Consider the following 14,191-nt stretch of genomic DNA (forward strand, 5'->3'; position numbering starts at 1 on the left):
ATGGTAAATGTAATTATTAAAAATGGTGTGTATTAAATTAATTTCAGTTTGTGGTAATAGTAAGAAGACTCGGTAATGAGGATTGGTATCCATTGTTGGGGGGTAGAAGTTCATATAATGGTATTCAAATGAAGAAGATAAAATCTACATAAGTTGAACGAAGTCTAGAATATGTGAATTACAAGCTTTACGTGGAAATTGCACTGTGGTGGCCGCGAAAAAAGTGGCTTAGCCCATACTCTCACTAGTTCCAACAGTGATACAATTCTTTAAAGAAAAAGTCAAAAATAGTTCAGTATAGTGACGGGCAAAACACGACCTCACAATCGCGGTTCCGCCACTAGGGAAGCATGAGTAATTTGCTTTGGTTACTGATCATTCGATTATTATATCAAATATTTTATAAATAATCAATTAAATATTTATATAATTTTATTTATTTTATTAGGAACGACTTTAACCATAGGCAAATTAGATAATTATTTAAGGGCGCACTATATTTTAGATAGACCCTATTTTTTAATGATTGCTTTAATAATACTCTAATTAATAAAGATTTTTAAATTATATACTATAGAACAACCTATTTTTTAGACATATCTCTAATTAATAATTATTCTACAGCTACGATTTGTTTTTATAAAAATTTTATACTTGATAAGTAAAGAGTAATAAAAAAATTTCTCATAATTCTTATACAAATTATAATTTATTATATATTTAACTTTTATTAGTTGTCTTCTTTACTAAAAATTTTGTCATAATGTTTAAGTCATTGATCAAAATGAAAAGTAGTATCTAATGATGTCAATCCATCAAAAGTTGCAATACATGAAATTATCGACAATTTGATTATATGAAATCAATGTTGCAAAATATATGTAAAATATTTAATTATGAATATATACACTTATATCTTTGATACATAAATTGAATTCTAAATAATATATCACCACTCATTACTTTGTCATGTTTTAACTAGTCATCTATATATAGTTGCATGAGATGGCTAGCAACTCATGGAGGCGTTTTGCATTTTAACCAATTTACTTGTTCGAAAAATGATACTGAGTGGATTATACTATTAATTAAATTAAATTGAATTATATATAATTTGATCTCAATGTCCTGAAATGGATCGGCAGATGGAATCAAGAATAATCTGATTCCCGCAAGCACAGTAAAGAGACTATTTTCATTGACCGGCACTACAGTTTCAGGAATACAAATTATCAAGTACCACAAATTAATTTCATCTCTTTGAAATATTATGAACAAGAATAATCTAATGGCTATGCATTGTTCAATCCAATGGACATGATTCCCAGAACTTTACAAAGGACAATTTACACTTGTTTTATACAATACTCTATGCTAAATAATCCTTATCATCAGTCATCAATTTTTGCTGAGTCAATTTCCATGTCAAGACTTGTAGATGTTGAGATCTAGGCAAAGGGTGCTCACAAAGGCATTTCACTGAATATCTAATTCATTCCATCAAACACCTAACCTGTTCTAACGTCTGTTATTTACAATATTCGAATTCATAATTGATACACTGGATACTTAAAAGACCCCTTGTTAAAATAATTTTTCTCACATTAAAATGCATTAACAAGAGTACGTGACGGAGTTAAAGGCTCATCTTGTGAATTCGTGGCGACAGTTGCCGATCGATGATAAAATTAATTAGTTAAATTTATTTTTTATATTTGAATTCAATTATAAATAGTTGAGAAAGCATAAATAAATAACAATGATACATAATTTTTGTAATATTCTTCTCTATAATTGTTGGATTCAATAGTACGTTAAATGAGAGACAAGATTGACTGTAGTATCAAATTCTTCATAGGAAGATTAATACTTGAAAGAGATCGATCAGTCGATCAGTTGCAAGCTTTCCTGTTATTGAAATTTTATTTTCTAAACAAAAATAGCTGACACAATATCTACTTAATATTTGATTCAAGCTAGGTTTATTGCAGATATTTTTTTTCACTATTTTTTTTAATGCTAATGCTATGTATATAACAATGAGTTTATCGCTGATTGCGTTGTTGGCAACGTTGGAAAAAGAATGTATTAAATAATTTGTTTTAAAAAAAATCTATCTACGCAAGTGATCAGAAGCTGTATGTACTACGTATAAATCAATTTAACATTTTGGTTCTAGTGAAGTGGCGCATTAAAAAACAAACAGGCATCTCGGGATATTTGTTAAAACATTTGGGTGAATGAGGAATTACATATTGAGTCATAAACCTGCAGAAAATCCATCAGGTACCATTATCGGTTTGATAATTGTCAAACCAGCAGCAATTGAGTTTTTTTTTAAAAATAAAAATAAAAGCTAATAGCTGGTTGCGTGTGGGTCTAATAATTTAAATTTTGTACAGGTATGAGTTTGGTAATAGCAAGCTTACAGTGGACGATGCCGATTGCTTCCCTACGTGAGATTGATGATCTACATCAGTGCAGATCATAAGTGCAAGGCTCTGCTGCATTTGATGGGATTGATGTGCGATGGTGATGCATGATGACTGGCTCTGCTGCGTTCGACAATCAGCATCGACAATCATGGCTTCTAGTTCTCATCAACAAGGCTACAAATCAATAATGGGTGTTGCACTTAGGCTTGGCAAAATTCGGGTCCGGTCCGGATTTTGGTGTTGCCCGGGACCGGACTGGATGAGAGAAATGCAAACCCGGACCCGGGCTAAAACCCGATTTTTCCGGGTGCGGTCCGGGCTTGAGCCCGGCACCTTCCGGGTCCGGGTTTTGATCCGGGCTTTTTAAACCCGCATGTGATAAATTTAATTTTTTTTCAATTTTTTTCTTCAATTTTTTTTTTAATTTCTGTAACAATACAAATTTTTAAAAAGAAAATAATCAAATAAACTCATTCAATTTCAAATTTTAAAAAAGAAAATAGTCAAATACAAATATATAACAGATTAACAATACAAATTTTGCACAAATGATAAATAAAAATGATTTCAATCTACTTTTTAATACCTAAATTTATCAAATTTCTAACTTAAACTCATTCAATCTATATATAAAATAAATAAATTAAATTCAACAACACAATAATTACACAATAAATTTAAATAACATCCAATATATCATAATTCATAATTATATATTTATATATAATATATTTATTTTTTTAAAATTTATTAAAAAACCGGGTCCGGTCCGGGTTCCGGGTTTTTTGTGTTGAACCCGGACTCGGGACCGGAAATGTCCGGGTTTGAGAAATTCAAACCCAGATCCGGTTTTTATATGCATGCGGTCTGGGTTTTGCCCGGACCGGATTGGCCGGGTCCGGTCCGGGCGGGCTTTTTTGACACCCCTAGTTGCACTGGTGTTTTTTTTTTTTTTTTTGGGAATTGAGGATAAAATTGGGTTCATAAATTTTTTGGGGGGATGTAATTATTAGTTCCAGAAAGGGTAATTTTTAAAAACTTCCCTTGAGGTTTGAGGCTGTTATAAGCAGATGGCCAAAATCATTTTATTTGTAAAAAACCCCCTGCCGTCAGTTAAATTTTCTCTTGACTAGTAGTTGACTTTGAAAAGACAAAATTATGCTTAGTGACAGTGCGTTGCAGAATCCATATGAGAAAATTGTTCTTCCAAAACAAATGTTATTTTGGCCACTGCTGTTTCCCACATTGTCTCAAGCTGATCAGGTAATAATAGCCCTCCGGCAGTCCTCAGGACCCGATCCTCCACTATGAAGTATCCAGCAATTTGTGCCAAAAAAGTTTGATATGATTCAACAAATGGCTGCACTGAAGAGATCTGTAAGTCGGAAGTAAGTTGCAACAAGCGATTCCTATAATAATATTCACGAAACTGCGATGGGATCCCAAGGCAAGTATGGATATGATATGCCCGATAAAGTGGCGTGAGATCAAACTTCAAAACTGAATCTTCGTCGATCTCCTCAACTTCTAAAGTAAATGAAAAATCTCCAAAGCCTGAAAGATTCTGTTCCTCAGCTTTCCTTTGACGATCCAGCATTTCCTCATCTCTCTAACGAGCCGATGCAACCCGACCTATTGCTGTTTGTCCAATATCCTTCGCAGAACTCCTTACATGAACTAGCGATTCATTAAATTGACTAGTAACTTTCTTTTCAATATGCGTCTTTATCACTGGAATTGTGTTTTCTATTACCATTTTCAGTGCCTTCACAAGAATAATCTGCAAGTAATTCTTCTCGATCAGATCAATGGTTTTCAGGGCAGGGTAAAACTGGCCATCGGTAATATGATTGTTACACTTAACACAAAGATCCAACACTTGCACACATATCTTGCCCATTTTGATTGCTCCAGTGACATTCTTTTTAATAGCATAAGATTCAAGAAGCTCCTCGAGTTTGATCAGTAATGCACTCCCAACCTCTTGCAACCTATAATTATCACTGGAGAGATCACTTTTCAGTTCTTCAGCATCAACTAGCACGCCTCGAAGCTCATCAACTGCGAGGATAAATTCCTCATAGTGAGTCTTACAGAGCTCCTCAATCTCAGCTTCCTTCTTCCCAACAACACTTTTGAGCTGATGAAGCAGCGCTTCCGGACGCCCCGCCTCAAATGCAAAGAGACGAAATAAAACAAGAGAGAAAAGGAACTTCACCCATTCAAAATGACACTGTGCTAAAAGCAATAAAACGGCAACTCTTTGATAACAATACAAAATGTCAATAATGCCCCTAATTAGTCAAACGGCAACCAAACGGAACTAAAACGTAAGGGGTCTTTTACAAATAAAACGATTTTGGTCATCTACTTGCAACAGCCTCGAATCTCAGGGGAGGTTTTTAAAAATTACCCGTTCTAGAAATGGGAGTTTGATGGCAACATCCTTTAGGAATGTTCTAGAATACATTTGAGGTATTATGTCATTCATATAACAAGCAATAATATCATGACATGTGTGCATTTATTTTGAACCACTATCATGCAAGTGGTGGTTATATTAAATTTAATTACACTTGTCATGCATGCATCAATTGATTGTAGTACATTTGAGATATTCTAGAATTTCTCTTTTTAGGAATCAGACTCTCATTTCCTAGTCTCATTTGTTGTGGGTCCCAATCAATTGATTCCTATTTCCATCCTTATTTTGTGAAGTAAACTAATGTTGCCAATGACTTCGATTTTGGATTCTGATTCTCAATCCGTGAAGTAAAACGCACCATAAGAGTTTTAATTTAGGAGAAAATAATCATGCAAACAAAAGAAGATGATAATAAAAAAGTAAGTTTGCTATTATTTTATTGTTATGCTCAAATTGCAATGATAGAAAGAATGTTGAACAAATGCTCAACAAATATCCTGTTAACAAGCATCAACTACTTAATAGATTATTGTTGAATAATCTGCTATTGTTCGAGTTTTTTGTTTCAAGTTTAGTTTGTATTAACTAATATAATATAGTGGTTGTGAAGGAGGAAAGTTTTATCGTAGATCAATTCTTGGTAATGACAGACGTTATAAGTTACACTATTGCATTCACTATTAAAGAGGTGTAAAGTTAAATGAATTTTCTTATATTAATTTTCTTTTCTTCGCGTGGTTAATTAAGGGTGATGATATATCCACCACATATTTTTTGTAAACCCACCTCATTTTCAGAAAAAATAATTATAAAAAGTTGCACATTGTTTTTAAAAATTTTCAAGTCAAGAAGAAATTTGCAGAATTAATTAATTAAATCTTTCTTAATTTACTTTTTGTTACTTAGATTTTTTTATTATATTTGATTACAAACTTGCTTTAGTATAAGTTTAAATTGAATATTTTACCTTTATATGTTAAAACGATGAAGAATTTACTTTAACTTCAATATTTTTCTAATTTCATATCAAACTCATTGTTTCTAATGCTACTGTATTAGTATGATTATTAACCTTTAATTAAACTATCATAGTGTCTTTATGGCACAATACTCATATAAATTATTAGGTTGTCAAATTTATGTCATTTAGACGTAAAGATAGTGAAATAATAATGATATTTTATTTAAAAATATTAGATTATAAGTCACAAAATTAAATATCTAAATTATTAGATACAATAATGCATGCTTTATTGGGGTAATTTTGTCTTTTTATATCATAATAATAAAATAGTAAAATAAAACTTGTATTGAAGTTTATGATCAAAGGTAGTCAAAGAGCCTAAAAAAAAATAATAGAAGGATTTAATTGATTAACTATATAAAACTTTTATTGATTTTTATTTTTTTTGAATATTGTAACTCATTGTAATTATTTTCTAGAAGTGGGGGTAAATTTACAAAAATAATGCCAGTGGGATATTCCCACTTGTAAACTAATTGGAAAAAAAAGCTATCCACACCCTTAAAGCTTACTTAAATAGCCACGCAATCTCCCTTAGTTTCATAAATGGTGACACAGACCCCTTAATTTCATAAGTAACTATAATACCCTTTTATTGTAGCAACACAAGTAAATAAAAATATAGTAATAATAAGATAAATATATTAAAATATCATATGATACAAATAAAATCTTACCATTAATATAATGAATAAAATAACATATATAAAGAAAATTATTTTAATATTAAGTTACTATTAGTCTATCTCAACAGATTTTATTAATACTAAATCTATTAATCCAAAAATTGACTTTAAGATTTATACTGATATAGACATAATTAAAAAAATTATAAATAAAATAATATAAATTTTATAAATTATTGTGAATGTTAGGTATAATTATTTTAATTTATAATATTTCAAATAGATTTTATTATTATTAAAACAATGTGACAGGTTAATAATGTTAAAATAACTTTTTTTAATTTTCAAAATATTTTTATAATTTCATCTTATTTTATAATTATACTATTTTAAGTTTAATTTATATTCATTATAAAAGTTTATTTAAAGCCAATTATTAGATTGTTGTAATTAAGGGTATAATAGTTAAAAAGAGGTCTATATGATCATTCATAAAATTAAAACATCTATGTGACTATCTAAGTAAATTTTGGGGGTGTGGATGGCCGTCCCCCTAACCATATATTATATCTTATTCACAGGTTTTCAGTAGTGGGGAAGAATTAATTTAGTGGACAGATGATGTTGGATAAAAAGAGACTTGCGATTATTGTTAAAAGATCATATATGAATGTGACTAGAAGGAGACCACAGATAAGTTTTCTTGCGAAGAATTGGTGCATACCCCCAAAAAAGTACTGGTGCATAGAAGGATAATAGTGATTTGGAAATGAAGAAAAGACCAAATGAACAAAAATGTGTGGCTGTCTATTTTTTTTGAAGGGACAAACATTGGTGAATAATCAGGATGGGATGTTAAAAGTGATTTGTGGATTGTATAACCATCATTCTACACAACATCTCTGGAGCCACTCATTTGCAGGTAGACTTACTAATAGAGAGGTCAGTACATTGGTTGATCTGCCTAAAAGTAATGTTAAACCAAGGGTGCGTTTGGGATTGAGGTTGGGCAGCTGTAGCTTAAAAGCTACAGCATTAAAGTGTTTGGTAAACACTAGCTGCTGTAGCTTTTAAGCTATGTTGATATGATTTTTCACTTGTATAATATAAAATTTATTATATCTTTAATAATTTTATCAAAATTATTATTTAAAATTTATATTTATTATATATTATTAACTTTAGTTTCATAATTACAGCTTTTTTTTCACAGCAACTGTAGCTTAAAAGCTACAGCACCTCAATTCCAAACGCACCCCAAAAAAGATACTGTTACTTCAAAGACTACGGATATATTTAATGTCGCAACGATGAAGACAATTAAAATGCTTTATATAAATATAAGGTTTGTGAATTGGGTGGGCGGTCACAGATGCAACATCTTATGATTAAATTGCGTGATTATAATTATATTGAGTGGCATCGGATAGATGATGATGGAAATTGTGTGAGAGACACCCTTTTGAATTGTTAAAAGCTTTTCCAGGTGTTTTAATAATGGACTGCACTTATAAAGACAATAAGTACAAGTTCATATTGTTGGAAATATTTGGTGTCACTTCCATTGAAATTGAAGAAGTTACCATCGGTTGCCTTTTTTCTTATATTTTGGGGTGAGGAATTTACCATCAGTGATTGCAATGAAGAGAAGAAAACCCAGTTATTTTTTTCTTTTAAATGGAAGAAATCTCATTGTTAGAATGAGGTTTAATAATGACAATAAATAAAAATTGAATAATAAAGTTTACACTAATAAATTTTAACTAAGAGTACTTTTGTCATTGATAGAGGTGGTAAGTGAATTTTGTAATATTCTTAAATATTTTAGTGAGATTAATAAAGAAAATGGGTTTTAAAGGACATCTAGAGAATGGAAATAGTCCCACTCCATTAAAATTTATAAATGTATCAACTACATTTCTCTCATAAGTATGCTATGGCTACATATACGAGTGAATAAAAAAAATTGTGCGTTTGGTTATATTTTGTGAATAAAAAAAATAATCTCGTTTAATATTATGTTTGGCTGCCATGATTAATACATTAGTCTAAAATAATTTAAAAAGTAAATAGGATAATATTAAATGAAGTATTTCATCCTCTTTATTTTTTATTTCTTTTTCACTTAAATTAAATATAAAATTAATTTTATAATTTTTAAAATTAATTTTTATAGTATATTAATTATCGAAAGTTTTTTCAATGATTTATTTCAAACTGTATCTTAATTTAATATTAAGAGTAATGATAAATATCTCAAATTTTTTTATCCTAAATTTTATCCTAAATGATGTGTCATTCATCAACTAGTTAATAATTCTTTATAAAATATAAGTGAACTAATTACATTATTTCACCTACCAAATTATAAGTGCCACATAATTTGAGATAACAAAAAAAATTTGGGATGTATAATATCAAGATTTCAATTCAATAATTTATTTAAACTAGTATTTAATATAAGATTAAACATCAATATCTAATTCAATGATTCAGTTAAATTACAGTGATAATGAATATTAAATATTCAAATAGTTATTTAAAATACTTATATCTATTAACATAGTTATTAATAAGAAGCGTATTATTTATTATTTAACTATTATATAAAATATCAAATTAAATACTATTTAACTCCATTAATTTAATTATTTAATATAGTCTAATCCAATGATACAGGCACTTCAGACGTAGCCCAGGTCTTGATGGTGCTTTCATGGGACATCATTTTTCTACATTAATTCAATTATATAATGTCTTTGTTGCTGAGCTTTACATGTAATTTTACGCCACATCGAAATTGTACACTCTGAGAGTTAACTTTAATGTTACTAAGATTTCAGCTTCTTCTTTTCTAAAGAGTGACAACTTCATCCTTACGTGACAATTTCGCACTAGGTGGTACAACTATTTACACATGGTAAATTGATACACTCCAATTAATTTTACTGCTTCCTCATCTAAAAAATGAGCAAATATTGTTACTGATATTTTAGCGAATATCTGATAATTTTGTAGATTTCAAGTGGTAGGATCATCCATCCCTCTTTAAAGATTCAAAAAAAAATTTCTCGATGATCCTTGGGGGATATTCCAATATCATTTTGTTTAACGTTCTTACGAAATGCTAGCTTTGTAACTTTGCTTTTTTCCATAATATATTTTTCCTCTCTTGAAGTTTTGAAAATTAGTGAAAAATCACATGCTGGAATTCATGTAAATTAGGAAGTTTACTATTATTTGTTAAATAAATAAATAAAATTATTTAATAGTAAATCAAATATTTATCAAATACTTTACAATTTTTATATAATAATCAATTGATAAATGACATATTTTCTTATTCATAATTATGTATACTAATAGTAATTATATTCATAGGCATAATATAATATTAACTAAGTATTTCAACATTAATTATTACTACAACTGGATAAGCTTCTAATTATTTTATATTATCTTATCAAAAAATCAAAATGATATATATTATGAAGTATGTGTATTATCAATTTTTATATTTCTTTTACATTAGTAATTGATAAATTTTATTCAAATAAATTATTAAATATTTAATTTAATTGATAGATTATTATATGGTCAAGTAGTGAATATTTAATCTCATGAGCTAATAGATGTAAAAGCACCACTTTAATTACACCATAAATACAAGTAAATAAGTAAATAAATTTTAAGTAAACAATGAATAACCAAAAAAATAAATAGTTTTAACTTTTAAGTAATAATAAAAAATAATGTAATTAATGAAGAAAGATATAAAAATAGATAAAATATCTCTTTGGAAAATTCTATAATATTGTGATTAAAATTATAGCATCAATACTGTAACAAATATTAATTTTATAAATTACTCATAAAACTAGTAAATGAAAGACAAAACAAGTAAATTAATATAGGACTATTAATTATTAAAATAATAAAATGGTTTCCATAAAATTTTAGTGAAAAATATTTTAGTTATTTACTTTAATTAAATAAAGAAAAAAACTCATCAATTAAAAAATGTATTGAAAATGAGCAAAATAACTTTTATTGAATTGGTCTAACTATAAATTCCATACTCATTTTAGGACATTTATAAGCGCTTTTTTTTCATTTTCTATAATGGTATTTGTTTACTGTGCAAGTTAATTAAGCGAAATTATTGATGTTGATGCGAATCAAGCAAAAAATAAAAAAGATATTATTATATTGCTAAACACACATATAATATATCAATAAAATTAGATTTAATTTTGAGTTATGTACATAATTCATGTAGTTTTAAATTTTGCTCCTATTTGTATTGAAAGATCATTTGGGTTTTACTGTTGAGGAGGTATAGAAGGATACAAGATCACCTCATCTTATAACAGCTTTGAAAAATATAAAAGTACAATTTTTGAAAATCGGATTTTGAGTATAAATCTTATCCTTAATAAATCATTGCAAATATTACATAAATCCAAAATTATTGTTAATGTAAATACGAAATCAATATACATAGAGTTTTGTTTTGCATTTATAATTTTTTTATAATTCTTATATTAATTTACTTGTTTTACTTTTTATTCATAAGTTTTAGGTCACTACAACAACAATGACCTTTTGCAACAATAATGGTTTGTTGCTCAAAGTATAAATTTTGTTGCCTTAGATTGTTGCAACAAAAATACATTTGTCGTTAAGGTCGTCGGCCTAGCATTGTCGCACTCTATATTTAACAACAAAACAAAAGTTTTCTTGCCTGGTCAACTTGTTTCCGAAATTGTTTTGCAACAAATTATTTTGTTGCCCTTGCACTAAATGTTTTTTTACAACAATATTATTTTGTTGCTAAGAAATAGAATAAATAATTTGGCTACAAAATAATTTTGTAGAAATAAATTTATTTTCAAAAAATTATTATATCACAATTTTTAAATTAAATACAATGAAAATTAATACCATTATAAGAAAAAGATAATTAATTAATTCAAAGGAATTATTATTATTGATGAAAAATACATAAAAATTATTACAAGATGGAATATCTATTTTTTTAAATTACAAATGAATATAACTTTATTGATTTTCTTCATCTCATGGTGCAATTGAACTTCAGTATTTCCTACAAAAAAACACAAACAATAATTAGTTAATTTCTAAATGTAATAATCATGCAAGATTGTAATGAAAAAAAAAAGATAAATAAATAAATTACATCATATTGAAGAAAAATAGAAGAGATAAGAAGATAGAGATTGAGTTAGATAATGAGAATTATACATTAGAGATGAGAGAATGAAAGTTAAAAGAAACTTATAGATGAGAGAATTTAGAATAAAAGTTAGAAAATGAAAGAATGAAAGAATAAAACTATAAAAGAGTGAAAGAAATGAAGTGTATGAGATATAAATAGAGATAGAGTTTTTAACAACAAAATTTCAATTTTGTTGCTAAAACTTATTTTGGCGGAAAACCACCTGCCTTTTACTCTAAAAATTTTCAATTTGTTTAGCGACAAAATTCTACATTTGTTGCTAAAATATATACAATCAATGACAAACTTTATCTTTTGTTGCAAAATAAAAAAATTTTAACAGAAATAAAATGATTTAAATCTTTAATTTTTGACTTTTAGTGACAAAATTAGAATTTGTCGCTATAAATACACATTTAGCAACAAAACTCAAATTTTGTCACAAATAGTCAAGAAGTTAAATCTTTACATTTAGAATTTTAGCTACACAGATTTGGCAACAAATTATTTTTTGTCGCCATTAGTCACACTCCCATGACAAAACTAATTGGCAACGAAGATTTTGTCAATAATATATGTTTTGGCATCAACATATTTAGTTTGGTGCTAAAACTTTTGGCAACGAAAATTTAATTCGTTGCTAATGTATGTCTTTAGCTACGAAATATTTGTTGATAAAAATGTTAATTAAATATTAATTTATTTCTTAAGTATTTGGCAATGAAATATTTTTTATGTTGCTATAACACACTTGAGGCAACAAAGACAATTTTGTTGCTAAAAAACTTGTTGCTAAAGGCCTTAATTCTTGTAGTGGGTGTAATCTTAAAAATTTAAGTTTCATTTTGCATTAATGTTGATTTACTAGTTTTATATTGTATCTGTAAGTTTTTATTTTATTTACCAATAAGACACCAATTTGCTAGTTTTATAATAATTTACTTATTTTACTTTCCATTTACAAGTCTTGTGTTTTATATTCAAAATTTATATTTTATTTTAAACTTGATTTACTTGGTTTACATTATATATGTAAGTTTTTATTTTATTTACCAATAAGACACCAATTTGCTAGTTTTATATTAATTTATTTGTTTTACCTTTTATTTATAAGTCTTATATTCCATTTTTAGAATTTATGTTTTATCTTGTACTTATTGTTAATTTACTGGTTTTATATTATATTTGTAAGTTTTTGTTTTGTTTACTTGCAACACATCAATTTACTAGTTTTACTTTCCATTTCCAAAATTTATGTTTTATTTTGCACATAGTGTTGATTTACTAGTTTTATGTTATACTTCTAAGTTTTTGTTTTGTTTATTCGTGATACATCAATTTACCAGTTTATATTAATTTATTTGTTTTACCTTCTATTTATAAGTCTTATGTTCTATTTCAAAGATTTTTGCTTTATTTTACAATTCATGTTGATTTTTCATAAATTTACAAATCTTATGTTTACATAATTTATCTTTAATTGCGATATCAATGTTGTGATTTTAATCATGGCACCACATATTAACTCAATTTCTTCATGTCTAATAAAAATTAACCTATGGCTGGAAGAATGGTTGTTAATCCATGACTAAATTTGATTTAAGTTAACTATAGACTAATCTAAGTGAAACATGTCAAATATATATTAAATAAATATTTTGTCGACTAGTGCCACACATCTCAAATTTTTTTTTCCTAATATTTTAGTCCCACATAATGTGGTTTTCATTCACTAATCTTGAGATGATGTAATTAATTCAAATAGAATTGATAAAATGTCATTGATCACTTAATAAATGACACATCACATCTCACAACATTTGGAATAAAATTTAAAATTTCTATCATTACTTATATTTTATCTCCAAAGTTAATCCAAACTTGTACTTAGTTCCAGAACAGGATAGCCTTACACCATGTAACAAACACATCGCGTTAAATGCCAATGACTCTATTAAAGGACAGTTTGCACGCATAGCTATTGCATAGGCGGTTCCAACTATATTTTAATACCATGGCAAGCTCATTTGTATTTGGTACATGACTGGGTGATTTTAGGTCTTGTCATGGCTTTGGGGGCTTGCGCTGCTCAAGCTGCCTTTGGAGCTCGAGCTTTCTTTGTGCTTGGTGATTCACTTTGGCAGTCATTATTTCTACTTGAAAAATATATATTAATTGATAAAAAAAAAAAAAAAACAACGAGATAACAGTTTAGATATATGTATATTTTTTACATGTGCATTAACACTATAACAAAAATGGTTATTTCCGAGAGCAAATACCTTTATACGTCCTCGGAAAAATTTATATTTGAAAAAACTTCACCGTCGACTTTTATTGTATTAAGTCGCATAAGAGAAAGTGTTTCTTCGATGGATCGTTGGAGAACAAATTAATTTTTGACGGCAAAATTATTAAGAATAACATGAACTATCTTAAAAA

General features: G+C 27.7%; 1 pseudogene; it reads right to left on the reverse strand.

Annotated features, from left to right (window-relative positions):
* Positions 1-3,597: 3,597 nt before the first annotated feature.
* On the reverse strand, positions 3,598-4,905 carry LOC18038316 (annotated as a pseudogene).
* Positions 4,906-14,191: the final 9,286 nt, after the last annotated feature.

The sequence above is a fragment of the Citrus clementina genome, unplaced genomic scaffold, assembly GCF_000493195.1.
Source record: "Citrus clementina cultivar Clemenules unplaced genomic scaffold, Citrus_clementina_v1.0 scaffold_6, whole genome shotgun sequence".
Lineage (NCBI taxonomy): Eukaryota > Viridiplantae > Streptophyta > Magnoliopsida > Sapindales > Rutaceae > Citrus > Citrus x clementina.